The 15,462-nt window shown below is 38.9% G+C and overlaps 1 protein-coding gene and 1 pseudogene across 3 annotated transcripts in view; both read right to left on the bottom strand.

Annotated features, from left to right (window-relative positions):
* The window catches only part of HS3ST5 (heparan sulfate-glucosamine 3-sulfotransferase 5), a 244,445-nt gene that overhangs the window by 112,918 nt on the left and 116,065 nt on the right, over positions 1-15,462 (bottom strand). The window contains exon 3 of one of the 3 annotated variants that reach the window (XM_072997633.2): positions 3,217-3,314. The exons of the other annotated variants lie outside the window; for them this stretch is intronic. The gene's annotated coding sequence lies outside the window, so the exon portion shown is untranslated. The remainder of the gene's footprint in view (positions 1-3,216; positions 3,315-15,462) is intronic. 3 annotated transcript variants of the gene reach the window in all.
* LOC140703333 (U1 spliceosomal RNA) lies at positions 14,195-14,349 on the bottom strand (annotated as a pseudogene).

Genomic DNA, 15,462 nt, shown 5'->3' with positions numbered 1-15,462 from the left:
CTCATTGTTTTGCTGAACTGAACAACATGTCTGAAAAAGAGAAGGGCCCTGCTCATGTATGGACTCTATTCATGAGCCATTTGTCAAGATTCTTTCTCATGTATAGAGCTTACATGCAAGCAAGTACCTCTCCTCCATAAATGTATCACTGATTGCATGAGCAAAGATGTATCACTGGTAGCATGAGCAAAGTGCTGAAGGCGGGGTGGAACTAGGCTCTCTCCTCCAACAGTTTTCATTATGCTGGATTACAGAATGAATGAACAGGGCTGTGATAGTGATCTTTGGTCACACTGTGCATTTGAAACAGGTCACAATTTTGGCATGCCGTTTCTAAGTAGATGTGACATGATATACAAAGACAAAGCCCTCTAGCTAGTCTATGTCATTTTTGTTACAGCTTTTTAATATGAAAAAGAAACTTTCGGGGCATTATATGTAGACTTAGTTGGGGTTGGTGAGAGTCTAGAACAGACATATGTACTCACTTTCTAGGCTGATTCATATTTTGATATATTATCAATCTGGTACCTCTTCTCCACTTAATGTGTGAGACTGTTTTCAAAAAGCTTGCATTTCATAGATATTTGATCTTTCTTGTCTGCAAGTCATCACTTGACGTTGCCATAATCAGGTACAGAATGTGCATGTATAAGCCATTCTTTAGCTTCACCCTCACACTGGCACCTTAATTCACAGGAAATATGGATATTCAATTACATAATATACATACACTTTCTCCTTCTGGAATGCAGAAGAAAAAATATAACTCAGTGTAGATCACCTGCCTTGTAAGCAGAAGACACTAAGTTTAGTCCCTGCTATCTCTTCTCCTAAAAAAAAGGATATTGGAAAAGGACATCAATAGACCTGGGCAACCTCTGTCAGTCACAGAAGATGGTGCTGGGCAAGATGGATAAATTATCTGATTCAGTAGAAAGCTATTTCATATATATTTATATATATTTCCTTGCAAAATCCTCATTATTTTTTATTAAAGATAGCTTTTAACTGTTTCTTCATCAGTAACAGACTGATGAAACTTCATAATTCCGGCAAGGACAATGGAATTACATAATTTCCTGGTGCTCATTTGCTCATGAAAAAGCATGAAATTGAGCAAATGAGCATGCAGAGCTCATTTTCCAGGGTTGCTGGAAATGCAAGCATGAAGAAGAAAAGTGCTACTGCTATCTGTCCCTGTTCACAGAAGCATCCATAATGCTTGATGGCTACATCCGAGAAAAAAAAGAGAGATCATGTTGTACATCTAAAAAGAAGGTTTGATGAAAGTGGTTGATGAGAAGAGAAGCTTTATGGCTGCATATTAGAAATGCTTGAGAGTAGAATAAACTAGCTCATCGTTTGAGTCTCTGACAGGAGCGCATTGTTTATTTAAAAGTCTGTATGAGATCTGATACATTTATTCAAAAAAAATTTTGGTTATGCTGTTAATAAAAGTGTTACATTATACAGTTTATAAAAAGTGAATGAACATCCCAAACATTTATAATTTACCACTTAAGTCAATGAACTAATAACTATGTCAGCATTTTAGAGAGTAGAATAAATTAGCTCATTGTTTGGCAATACAGGGTAAAATTTCCATTTTTGGAGGAATGTCATTCCATTACTTCCTTTAAAGTTAGCCTGCTTTTCTTGACTTTTTAAAGAAAAGCATTCTTTTGATTGTTTCTGTGACTTTTCATTGCTTTCCAAACATCTCAAGACATGAAGTTGCAACAATGTATCTACTTTGGAATGCTCTTCCTGATAAGCCTGTTCCTGTTTTACCTGTGGCTGTTTTACCCTTTAGAAAAGACTTTTTTGAGGATCAGCATTTCAGCACCTGCAGCCTGGATTCTTTCCAATTTTTTTTAAAAAGTGGGGATAGCAATCATTCTTTTTCAAGATAAGCAAGATTGGTCTTTTCAATTTGTATGAGCTATTTTAAATCTGGAGACATTTAAGATTTCTTCATAGGTGTATATAAAAGTTTTATATTTTAAAAAAAACATAATTTGGAACCTCTTTGCCCAAACCTCCAGAAATTTGGAGCTGATCCAAAATCCAGTTTCAAAGCTATAATTATTTGTTTTGGCTACCTCTATTTTTAGAATTGCCTTGTAAAATGCTGGTTTGCTCTGCTGTAATTCTGCACTCTTACTGTCTCAGGATATCATTTAAATGGAGTATACTGGTTGCCTTGTGTAGATCTGTTGCAAGATTTGAAATATGTTGGGAGAATAAATAACATTTTAATATATATCAAGGTCTATCTCTGTTTTTATGATGCATCATAGCAGTACACATCATTTCAACAGAGACCTCTTGGGACATAACATAAGACAATATGGTACTCATCTTCTCCCTAGTGTCCATATGCATCTGAGCTACTGTTTCTGCAATATATACTGTATTTTTCCATGTATATGACCCCCCCCAATGTCTAAAACAATCCCCTAATTTTGACCCTTGCTGGAGGTGAAGGAGCAGTTAATGGGCAACTGTTCCTCCACCTCTGTCTCTCTTGCTGCTGCTTTGCCTCTGCCACGGGAGGGGACGAGGCAGACTTGAGCTGCTGGTGAGCCCCATCAGTCCCACTGGAGGAGGTGATCTGGCGGGTGGGGGAGGAAGCAGCAAGAGGTGCCCAAGCGCCTGTCTTCGTCTCCTGCTGCTGCCGCCTCTGCCACCGGAAGGGACAAGCTGTGAGCCCTGGAGGAGGCAATTGGGCAGTAAGAGGTGCCCGAGCGCACATGTGACTTCTCCTTTACCTCTGCCTCCCTCCATGTATAAAACGACCCTCATTTTTTCCTCTATTTTAGAAAAAAGTGTCATTTTATACATGGAAAAATACGGTACATTGCATATATATACATGCTGAGGATGTATGGAAGAGCTGACTTCTGAATCATATTGTCCATTTATTTTACCATACCATAGATGGAGTTGTAAGAGGTCTATAAAGACTGTTGTTACTGTCATACTCAGGGACTCAACCCACTCAGAGTAGGGCCCCACCAGAGGTGACTACACATTTCCTCCAGGTGGCTGTTGGGTGGTTATTCTTCCCTTGTGGATGGTCTCCAGGGAAGATCTGAAAGACAAGGAGGCTGGCCATATTCCAGTTTTCCATTTAACCACTCACACCCTGTGATGTGTAGTCAGTAAGAGCAACCAGGTTCAAATCATGGTAACATAATCTGGTTTACTCACTAATTCTTTTTAAGACACTGCAGTTCCTTAGATTTCAATATCACAGGGGAACTGTGATGAGTTTTAAAGCTGGAATCAGAATCTTGAAATCTCTGGATCTGGCAAGTGAAAGCAGAGAAGAGGACACAGAGGAATTAGTGAGTCCAGGACTAATACCGCTTGCACAGGAGAGCAATATGCTAAATGGTGCCTGTTAGAGCTGAATCGGATCATGATTTGTGCTTCCTTCATTGCAAAAGTAAACAAAATCTTCCTACAAACTTTGGGATGCTACTAAATGCAGATTTTGTGTCTCCTTCCCAAGTGTTATGACAGATTCACATCTGTCATAACATGCCCATCAAAACTTCACAGGGAATGTCCATGGAGCAGTATAATAAAATACAAGTAAAGTTTTATAGTCCATCAAATTTATAATCACATTATTTATAAGTTACTTCTTTCTGCTTTCTCTATATCAACTGCCGGTGCCTTCAACATTACTGACTACAGAGAAATTTTGTTGAAGTCATAGCAGCTAGTTTGAATGATGTCGTTGGAAGGCAAATATCAATATTTCTTAGGAATATTAGTACTTTATGCAGAGTTGAAATCCACTTAGCTCAATCATTGCATTGTCTAGTTTTACATAAATAATTTATTAACAGTGGTAGGTTATAGTTTCACTGAGTCAAATGCTATTCCCTACTAGAAGAGGCTTATGCGGATCACAAGAAAATGCAATACTAGATTTGTACCACATTTTACCTAGATTGCTTTTCTGTTCCAAGAAATTCTATTTACACAGGAGACACATTTTTTAAAAAAAATATAGCAGACAATGTTAGACTTATTCATTGCTGAGGGCTTCTCATTGCTGCTTCTCAAAAAAGAATACCTTTATATGCAGGCAGGTTTGCAGTCCCAAATTTAGTTATTATTTTGCTTTCCAGTTGAAAGAATATATACAGTTAAATTACAAATGACATCTCTCTCTTGAGTAAATAAGGAGTAGGGAAAAGTAGCTCAAATACTGAGCTTTTTGGTGTTAACACAGTTAAAATGGAAACAGCTGGAAAAGTCACCAACCTATTCTTCCTAAAAACATTGCAGGTCTGGTGCCCCTTGGATGAAATTTTAATCCTGGCTCCTTTTATCCAAGTTGAATTTGCAGAAAAAGTTAATCATTATGAAGAATAGACATCCAGAGGGGAGTATAAAGTAAGATATATATATATATTTGAAGTCCACTAGAGGTAGTGGTTGAAAAGCAGCCTTCCTGGAATTAAAATTGCTGTTTACAACAGAATCAAACCAGATCCCTACTCATACTTTATTATGTAAAAATCACCCTATTAAAGATCTTATGAAATTTGAAGTCTGGTGTATTGTTCGTTCAATTATTACTAAAGGGCAGCTATGCAGAACATAAAAGCACATTATGGAGGCAAACTATGAAAAATACTTGGTCATCAAAGTTGTGTGGGACATCGATAGCAATCATGTCATACTAATGGAGAAATGGTTCAAAACTAAATCCTTACACTCATGTCTACTCTATTACAGGAATGTAGTTTGAAGGTAATACATTGCAGTCATTTCTAATTGGGTTAGTAAGATCCAAAAAAGACTATCTTTTAGACTATATATATAAAATCTGTTTGCCAAGATTTCCATGAATAAAGTTTTCTTTATCATTAAAGTAATAATCATGTGCTGTCAAGTCAATTCTGACTCAAGGTTTTCCAGACATAGAGCACTCAGAAATGGTTTACCACTCCCTTCTTCTGGGGGAGCCCTGAGTCTGTGCAGCATGCCTAAGACCACACAGACTGGCTTTACTCACAGAAAGCACAGTGGGGAATCAAATTTCTGACCTCTGCCTCTGCAGTCGTATACCTAAACCATTTAGCTATCCAGCCAGCTATATCTGTTTCTACATAGACATACACATACACAAACAGTGTTTTCCTTAATCTCTTTTACCACTTGCCTATGCAGAAACAGCTCAGTTAAAAATATGATTCCACCTCCCACCAGTTTTCAGTGGAAACAGGCTTTCTGCCTGCATTCATATGTGCATCTCTGTTTCCTTTATTGGTTGACAGACACAACTGTATATAATTTTAAAAATTAATCTGAGTGCAAGTAAGAATTCAATTTGCATTAATTTGGAGTATGATCTTCACTGTGCACTTTTCAACATATATCTTTATAGTGTGATTAGTTATTCAGTTTTCTAGATTAAAGTCACCTTGGAACTGATTAATTTGCTAATGAACTGTGAAATATTGACTCCTGATGTTCATATTTATTCACTCACCACTAGGGTTTTTCTTTAACAAAGTCAAGATTTCTATGCTGGTAGTGATGGTGTTTGTAGTAATGAATAAGATGTACGTTTATTCAGATTAAAATGCAGTTTTAGAACACCTTAATTTTAATATCCCATTCTATGTCAAGGAACTCTAGATAAGAAACAGAATAGAGGAACTAAGTTTAAATTTTAATTTTGTGCTCCATCTTCAGCATACTGAAATGTAGTTAACAGCAGCACGTGTTAATGATAGATAAGGGAATTGTTGCTCCTCACATAATTATGCTGCTCTTGCTACAGTGCAGACTGGCAGGAGACCCAGTCATAGCATAACATTATTAAGGTCATTATTCTGTTTGACAAGACTCCATTTTTATGCAATCACAGAGAAGTGTTTTTTTTCCTGTGACTTGCACTTGGAAAGCCAAAAAAACCTTCTTTTCTAAAAGTAAGGTGTATCGCTAATATATGTAAAACTTCTGTATGCATGATAATACAAAATAAACATAGATCAAGAAAAGTCAACCATATATTTCTAGCAGTCAAGAGGTAGCAGTGCTGGTTTTGAAAGTGTTATACTCTCAACTTTTGGAATTGTACCTAGATAGCTGCTTCCCTTTTAGGTTCTTCTACTTCCCCAATCATCTCAAAAAAGTAACTCCTAAGCTTTAGTCTTCAACTAGATTTAACTCTTTAACAGAAATTACAAATTCATTTATCGTAATGTACGCTCTTCTGAAAGAAATAGGATGTGCTTTAGAGTAAATGCTTATGTCCTTCAAGCTTAAACTGAAGAGAAGAGAGTAGGAAAAACCACTGGACTACTCAGGTATAATCTAAACCAAATCCCTTATGAATACACAGTGGAAGTGTATTTAAGGAACAGATTTGAGGAACTGGATTTGGTGGGCAGAGTGCCTGAAGAACTTTGGATAGAGGCTCATAACATTGTACAGCAGGCAGCAACAAAAACCATCCCAAAGAAAAGGAAATGCAAGAAAGCAAAGTGGCTGTCCAATGAGGCCTTAGAAATAGCAGAGAAGAGAAGGGAAACAAAATGCAAGGGAGATAGGGAAAGTTACAGAAAATTGAATGCAGACTTCCAAAGAATAGCAAGGAGAGACAAGAGGGCCTTCTTAAATGAACAATGCAAAGAAATAGAGGAAAATAACAGAAAAGGAAAAACCAGAGATCTGTTCAGGAAAACTGGAGGTATTCAAGGAACATTTCGTGCAAAAATGAACATGATAAAGAACAAAAATGGGAGGGACCTAACAGAAGCAGAAGACATCAAGAAGAGGTGGCAAGAATACACAGAGGAATTATATCAGAAAGAGTTGGATATCCCGGACAACCCAGACAATGTAGTTGCTGACCTTGAGCCAGACATCCTGGAGAGTGAAGTCAAGTGGGCCTTAGAAAGCCTGGCTAACAATAAGGCCAGTGGAGGTGATGATATTCCAGTTGAACTATTTAAAATCCTAAAAGATGATGCTGTTAAGGTGCTACATTCAATATGCCAGCAAGTTTGGAAAACTCAACAGTGGCCAGAGGATTTGAAAAGATCAGTCTACATCCCAATACCAAAGAAAGGCAGTGCCAAAGAATGCTCCAACTACCGCACAATTGCACTCATTTCACATGCTACCAAGGTTATGCTCAAAATCCTCCAAGGTAGGCTTCAGCAGTACGTGGACCGAGAACTCCCAGAAGTACAAGCTGGATTCCGAAGAGGCAGAGGAACTCGAGACCAAATTGCTAACATGCGCAGGATTATGGAGAAAGCCAGAGAGTTCCAGAAAAATATCTACTTCTACTTCATTGACTATGCAAAAGCCTTTGACTATGTGGACCACAACAAACTGTGGCAAGTCCTTAAAGAAATGGGAGTGCCTGACCACCTTGTCTATCTCCTGAGAAACCTATATGTGGGACAGGAAGCAACAGTTAGAACTGGATATGGAACAACTGACTGGTTCAAAATTGGGAAAGGAGTACGACAAGGCTGTATATTGTCCCCCAGCTTATTTGACTTATATGCAGAATACATCATGTGGAAGGCTGGACTGGAGGAATCCCAAGCCGGAATTAAGATTGCCGGAAGAAATATCAACAATCTCAGATATGCAGATGATACCACTCTGATGGCAGAAAGTGAGGAGGAATTAAAGAACCTTGCAATGAGAGTGAAAGAGGAGAGTGCAAAAAACGGCCTGAAACTCAAAATCAAAAAACAAACAAACAAACAAAAAACTAAGATCATGGCCACTGGTCACATCACCTCCTGGCAAATAGAAAGGGGAACATATGGAGGCAGTGACAGATTTTACTTTCTTGGGCTCCATGATCACTGCAGATGGAGACAGCAGCCACGAAATTAAAAGACGCCTGCTTCTGGGGAGGAAAGCGATGACAAACCTTGACAGCATCTTAAAAAGCAGAGACATCACCTTGCCAACAAAAGTCCGAATAGTCAAAGCTATGGTTTTTTCCTGTCGTGATGTATGGAAGTGGGAGCTGGACCATAAAGAAAGCAGACCACCGAAGAATTGATGCCTTTGAACTGTGGTGCTGGAGGAGGCTCTTGAGAGTCCCCTGGACTGCAAGGAGAACAAACCTATCAATTCTAAAGGAAATCAACCCTGAGTGCTAACTGGAAGGACAGATCCTGAAGCTGAGGCTCCAGTACTTTGGCCATCTCACGAGAAGAGAAGACTCCTTGGAAAAGACCTTGATGTTAGGAAAGTGTGATGGCAAGAGAAGGGGATGACAGAGGATGAGATGGCTGGACAGTGTCTTCGAAGCAACCAACATGAAATTGACACAACTCTGGGAGGCAGTGGAAGATAGGAGGGCCTGGCGTGCTCTGGTCCATGGGGTCACGAAGAGTCGTACACGACTAAGTCTAAACGACAACGACTTATAGTGTCCTTAGATATACCGTACTGATCAGAATCTTATTGGTTAGTTATGCTGGTGCAAGCACAATAGCATAAATGGCAATAATTCACTACTGCAATTTATGTCACTCCAATTATGCTAGTATAACTAACAAACAAGATTTTTGACTGAATAATCTGTCTTGGATACTTGTACACGTAAATTGGCTATAGGAGAGCTACTCATGCCTCCCTTGCTAAGCTGTAAAATAGAAATGTGTGGCTTACCTTGCCCATTAAATGTAACACCCACACTATACAGTGAAATACTTCAAACCACCTGCCCTGCTTTGCTCTCCCATTCCTGCAACCAGTCTTCTTCTAGTGCTTCAATTTCAGAAGTGAACTGGACTGGGACAATATTGCTTGAGCAGATGCAACACATTAAAGGCAAAAAAGAGAAAAGTGCTTCCTCACTTGCATTCCCTACTTCATGCAAGAAACGGGTGGAGGAGATGAGTCATCCTGCTTCATAGAATGGTAAAAAAAGTAGAACTGGAAGGGACACCAAGAATCACTGAGTCCAATTGCCTGCTGAGGTAGGAAATCCACAGCTATATCATGACCAACAGGTAGCCATCTAACCTCAACAGTATTTAAAGACTGTCCAATGAAGAAGAATTCATCGCTGTCTGAGACAGTCCATTCAGGATGTTCTTCTACCTAACGTTTCAGTGAAATATACTTTCTTGTAATTTGAATCCATTACTTTGGGCTTTATCCCCTGTAGCTACAAATAATAAGCTTGCTCCATCTTCCATGTGACAGCTTAAACACTTGAAGCTGAACATATTTTCTCACAGTGTTCTCTACTCTGGGCTAAGCAGACCCAGCTCCCTCAGCTGTTCCTCACAGGGTGTAGTTTCCAGACCTTTTACTATCCTGGTTGCTATCCTCTGGACATGTTCCAGTTCCTCGACATGTTCCTGTGGACATATTCCAGTTCCTTTTAAACTGTGGTACCCAGAACTGGACACCATATTCAGGGGGAGGTTGCACTAAAGCAGAATAAAAAAACTATTACTTCTCTTGATTTGGACCTTATACGTAGTTCTGTTCATGCAACTTAGTTTTTCTGTTTTGTTTTGTTTTTGCTGCTGCATCACACTGTTAATTAATTTTTAGCTCATGCTGTACCCAAAGCCCTAAATCCTTTTCAGATATACTGCTAGCAAGCCATCTAAATGTAGAACTTTTTTCCTTGGTAAAGTGCATTTTGTCTGTTTTGGCTACTCAGTTCTTCAATATGTTTAGGTTATTTTGTATCCTGATTCTGTCTTCAGACATACTGGCTACCCCTCCCAGTTTGGTGTCATCTGCAAACTTGATGAGTATCCTCTCTGCTCCCTCATGCAAGTCATTTATAAAGATGCAGAATGAATCTGGGCCCAGGACAGAAACCTGTAGCACCCCACTTGTCACTTCTCTCCAGGGCAGAACTATTAGTGAACATTCTTTTGGTTATAGACTGTCATCCAGCTGGAAATCCACCTAGCATCATATGGCTCATGTTTTAGCAGCTTGGCTGCAAAATACTGTCAGGGACTTTGTCACAAGCCTTGCTCAATTCAAGATACGCTATATAAACAGCAGTCCTCTCATCGATAAACTTGTGACTGTTAAAAGGAAGATACAAGGTTGATCTGACTGTACTTGTTTTTGAGCAAATCATACTATGTCTCCAAAATCACTGCATTCTTTTCTAAATCTGGTTCATCTGAGAATGGTTCACATGTTATGAATATCAATGTCATAGGCCCATTGTATCTTAGTTTGGCCCTAGCTGACAGACAGCAGAATGTCTATCAAGATGTACATTCATGGTATTTCAAAGACAAGAAAAAGGCAACAGTTATGTTTTGCAGTATTTGCAGAATCTAAGAAAAAGGAGAGACCATTAATTTCATTTTTACATAGTTATTGTTTTTCAGCACAATACTGTACTTCTGAATTTCATTGGTTTCTTTATAATCTACTATTTTGACAGCTGATTAAAATTCAGAATTGGGTTCTCCTTGGAAAGCCATTTATATGTGGAACAGATACAGTAAAAACTGCTATGTACTGCTGTGAATCAATAACATTTTCATATATATGTAATTGTGAAAGTTGCTGTGGGAATTCACTGTCATTTTAATATTCTATGAGAAACATATAATGCAAAGCAATTCAAACAGTTTACTACATAGAATCTCAGAATTAATCCTTCTGTTTTGGATGACGAACAAAGAACTACTTCTGGCACATTGCCTCCTAAAAAGCAATGCTAATTGGCGGATATGTTGCAAATATTACTGATACTAGAGAAAAATTGCATTAGAATAGTGTATATCATGAACAATTAAGAGTCTGACACCTGAGTAGCATGATCAATCCTCCAAGCTTCCCCTGGAAGTCTTTCTTTTTCTTTTTAAAGAACAATGACCTCACTATTATTTTAATTTACACATTTATTTCAGAGATGAGGTTGACAATGTTTTTCCTGTTGAACTCCATATTGCCTTGCCCTAAAACTATTGGGTTATGCATCCCAAGAGTGGACATATTTGGAGCCCCAGGTTGGCAGGACTAAAGCTGAAGTGGTGCAATTATAAATATGACTGAGATATTTGCTCAGTATGTAAGGGAAAAGGGCCAATTGCATCCAAATGTTCCTCCACCCTAATATATAGAAGGTTCTCCCTGTTACGTTATGCAAAACCAAAACCAAAATAAAAATAAAGAAGACTCTTGAAGAAGTGGATTTGTCAATGAAAGCTCATATTAAAATATAGCAGTTCATCTTTAAAGTGCCAGAATGTTTTTGCCTTCTTTATTTTTAACCTATCCCTAACCGTACTGCACCCCCATAATGACTGGCAGAGCTTTGAAAAGGAAACATTTTTACTAGCCTTGGGGCTGACCTGCACAATTTCTCTCCATTTCTGAAAAATAGGAGAAAAAAGGGAAAAAAGGCTTGGAGGATGATCAATAAATATATTGCTCCTGCTTTTGTTCTGACGTGTTGTTAGAGTTTAGATGCATACAACACTTCAGCCTTGGAGTGCTCCACTGCTATCGACAGACTACGCCATAAATAAATAAATACATAAATAAGTATATCTCACTACTCAAAATTCTATTGCAATATTTATCTTCCTTATTATTAAGGGTTAACGCACAGGAGATTTTTGTGGGAAATTCTGTCCTTTAGGAGGTATGTTTATACCTTGATTGTTGGAGGCAGAAACCTTTCCAATATTCAGTATAAACAAAAATTAAAGGCTGTTGATTTTATTGTATAATCTTGATCCAGAAATCTTTGCAGGCAGGAATAAGCTTACACAAGCTGCTCTGCATCATCCTCCCTCCCCTGCCCACTGCCTGTCCCTCCCCTGCCACATAGTTAGTGCAGTCAGCTTTGTAAGTGCTGACCATCTGCTTGCAAAAATGAAAGAAAATGCCTAGAAACAGTGCACTGTCCAGATGGGTAATTGACAGGGACACCGCCCATTCATTCAGCAGTGAACACAGGATCACTACATTTATATCTGGTCAGCACTAACTGATAATTTTGCAGGAGGTCTTGTTTTGCACCATGGTGCTACATTGAACCAATACTACAAAACTGATAAGACAGAAAGGAAGGAAAATGTCTTTCTAATCTCTTTTTCTCTTGCCCACAGACAACCAGGATTTATAATACAGTCAGACAACCAATTATTCTAACAGTAAAATCCATACTTTAAGAGCTTGATCCATTTAACAAAGTTTGGTAAAATCTGAGAGCTAAATCTAGCAAATACTATGTCTGACTGCCTATGAAAATTGATTCTTTTGCATGATTAAACTTTTTCCTGATTTTCCAAAACTCTTCAAAACCTTAAACTACTGGATGTAAGCCCTCTGTGCTTCGCATGTATATTTTTGAAGAATGTCATAGTAGCTGCATATTTAATTGCATATGTGAAGGACAGGAGGCTAGTGAGCCGTCCTCAACAAAGAATGGACAGGAGAAGGCGTGTGAATGTGCAAACGGGGTGCTAATAGAAATAGAAGACGGAGAAGTAAAGTAAAGGAAAATGGTAGAAGTGTGCTTGGGAGAAGACAAGGAGGAGGACCGGGGGAGGAGCAAGATCTGATAGTGTGGGAGGAGGTTATAAAAGAGTGGAGTGACGCGCGGGAATTTAGAGTGGAAACGGACAAGACAGAGAAAAGTATCAAAGATAGCACGGTACAAACAGAGAGGATTGATGAGACACCCAACAAGGTCTGTGACTTATAGAAAGATTTCCCCAACCTTAATATAGGAGGAGGATTACTCCCAGATCCAAGCTTACCCAGAAATGAAGGGAAAGGAATAAAACCACTAGAATGGACAGTGGTGGTTTACCCTTGCAGCCAAGGTGGGAGGAGGAAAGTGATCAGTCCCAGTCCCTCTTACAACAATTCACCTCTCAAAGGGGATTGGGCGAGGCACTCTTGCTGTGGGATGGTATGTGCAGTAAGGAGTACCCTCTTGAGGGTACTAACCAATTGCGAGTGCTTTGGTCCAGCCCCAATGTAAGAAGTGACATATTTACACCAAGAGCTAAGATCCGAAGTTACAAGACAATTCCAGATTTGAGCTGTTTTGATCCGTTTAATTTGGTTAATTCAGATGTTGATAAAGTTGAGCCAGTTGGAATTTCAAAATCGTCTCTGCCTCTTATTCATGCCAAAATGAGGGAACCGTCACCAATTTTTGAAGAACCTGATCACAGCATACCACTCTGACAAAGAGAACAGAGCCTTCTACACAAAAGATAACAGTTTGGATCCTAATCTTTTGCTTTGTTAAGGAAAGGATATTCTGGTCACTGAATACTTGCACTCACAGGTCAAAGCCTCTTTTCATTCAAGAAAGAAAAGGTAGGATCCAAGTTGTTTTACAAAGAGAAAATGAAGAGAAATAATAAGAAATACATTTTCTGTAACTTACATGCATGAATTTAAGTCATTTTATATAAAAATAGCACTAATTTCTAAAGTGGTAATATATGAATGCAAGACATATTTTCTCTGCTTTTATCTCAAGTCTTCATTGGTCTTACTTAATCTGAGCTATCCATTGTTTTCCATTTTAAAACTCTGTTTTCAAATATTTCACTGGGATAGCTCATGAATATATTTTATTTCACTTCCATCAGTGTCCTTTGGTTATCATATAAAAAAGCAGCAGAAAACAATTCTAAGGACAACATAAATCATGACAGCCAAATACTGTATACTGATTTTTAGGTCAACAGCATAGAAAATCAATTGCTGTTATATTAAAAATATATAATGGTACTTTTTTGGTGAGCAGTCGCATTTCTGGAAACATGTAAATGTTGGAACTTTGGGTCTTTTCCCCCTTTTCATCTCATTCAGGGACTTGCCATTTGTTCCAGTATTCCTGAAGCTGCAAATACCATATTTTTCGCTCCATAAGACACACTCCCCCCCCCAATAGTGGGGGAGAAAGTATGTGCGTCTTATGGAGCGAATACAGTAAAAAAGGGTTCAACCACCACCACCCAGAAGCCTCCCACTGCCATGCTGGGAGGCCTCTGAACTGGCACCAAAGACTGCTTGCTGTTTGGACCTCACCATTCTGCACTGCTGGCTTTCCAGAATCTGCTTCTTGCAGCCCACCTGTAAAACCAGCAAGGCTAACAGGCCTCTGGCAGTAGGCAGTGAAAACAGCCAAGGACAAAAGGGGAAAGAGTGATTCTAGAAAGACCAGGGGAAACCACAAACACAGTCCCCCACTTAGGCAGTTGATTTTCCCACATTTGGGGAAATCACTGGGGTCAGCACATCCAAAGTACAATAGATGAGCCTCACCCTGGGAAAACCACTTTGATGATCATGGTATCTCCCCTGCCAGGTAAGTATGAGTTGGAATGACCCCTGCACCTCCTGCCCCTTTCTGTGCCCTGTCCCCCAAAGGAATGGTGACCCCCCGGCTGCACCTCCTGATCAGAACAGGAGCAGAGAAGAGCACAAAATGGCTGCCGTCTGCTGGCTGCCTGCTGGCTTTTAGCTGTTTGGGGCTCTTTTTTGGCTGTTCTGGGGTCTACCAAGGCACTGTGAAGAGCAAGGCTCAGTCTACAGTACCTGGTAAGTGACTTTCTTTTAAGTTTTTTTAAAGTTTCTGACCTCCCCCCCCCATAAAATGCATTAATTAATTTTCAGTGCATTTCTATGGGAAATTTGGATTCAACTTGCAAACTTTTCAACTAATTCTGGGCATCTAATATAGAATGCATTTCCAAAGGGTGTTGCAGCAAGGAAACTAACTGTGCCGCGTGACTTCTAACTGGATTACAGTACCTGCTTCCTGATTTCAGCTACTATAGTTTGTATTCAGTTTTTTTGGCTCATCAAGAACATTGTTCATGGCTTTGTGTGGCCTAACCTGTTGTGCCTTGCATGCTATAAACGTTCAATTATGTCAGAAAATGGAAATTTGGTCTTATGCTGAGCATGTGCTACTGCTGGTGAATGGGATCAAGTTAAGCTTTGTGTTGTTGTTCTTTTGTATAACCTAAAGTAAATAAGGAAAACCAGCTGTTAAATAGTTTAATTCCACTATTTATCCTCCACACAACTAAAAAGGACCTCTCAATGCAGTGCCAAATCAGACAAACCATTTCTAACTTAATATACGCTTGAGCTGTAGCTGGGCAGAGTTGCACAACAATCTCATCTGTCATTGAGACATTTCTATAAGTATGGGGAGGAGGTGGATGAAAGGAAATGTAAAATATAGGTAGAGTGGTATAGGTCTTATCACTGGCTGATAATGGTCTATATGTAGTTGAATTAAATTTATGGTACACAAATTTATGGTACATAAACTAGAGTACACAAAGCTTTAAGTCTCTCCATTTGTTAATGACAGTGGTAATGGTTCTTAATGCCACTGTTGACTGCTGTTCACTTTACATGGTTCAAATGTTATTCTGTTATAGTTTATTAAATATTTTATTACACGATTTGGTTCAG

Source organism: Pogona vitticeps, chromosome 1 (genome assembly GCF_051106095.1).
Source record: "Pogona vitticeps strain Pit_001003342236 chromosome 1, PviZW2.1, whole genome shotgun sequence".
NCBI lineage: Eukaryota > Metazoa > Chordata > Lepidosauria > Squamata > Agamidae > Pogona > Pogona vitticeps.
This window is presented reverse-complemented; position numbering and strand designations above follow the sequence as displayed.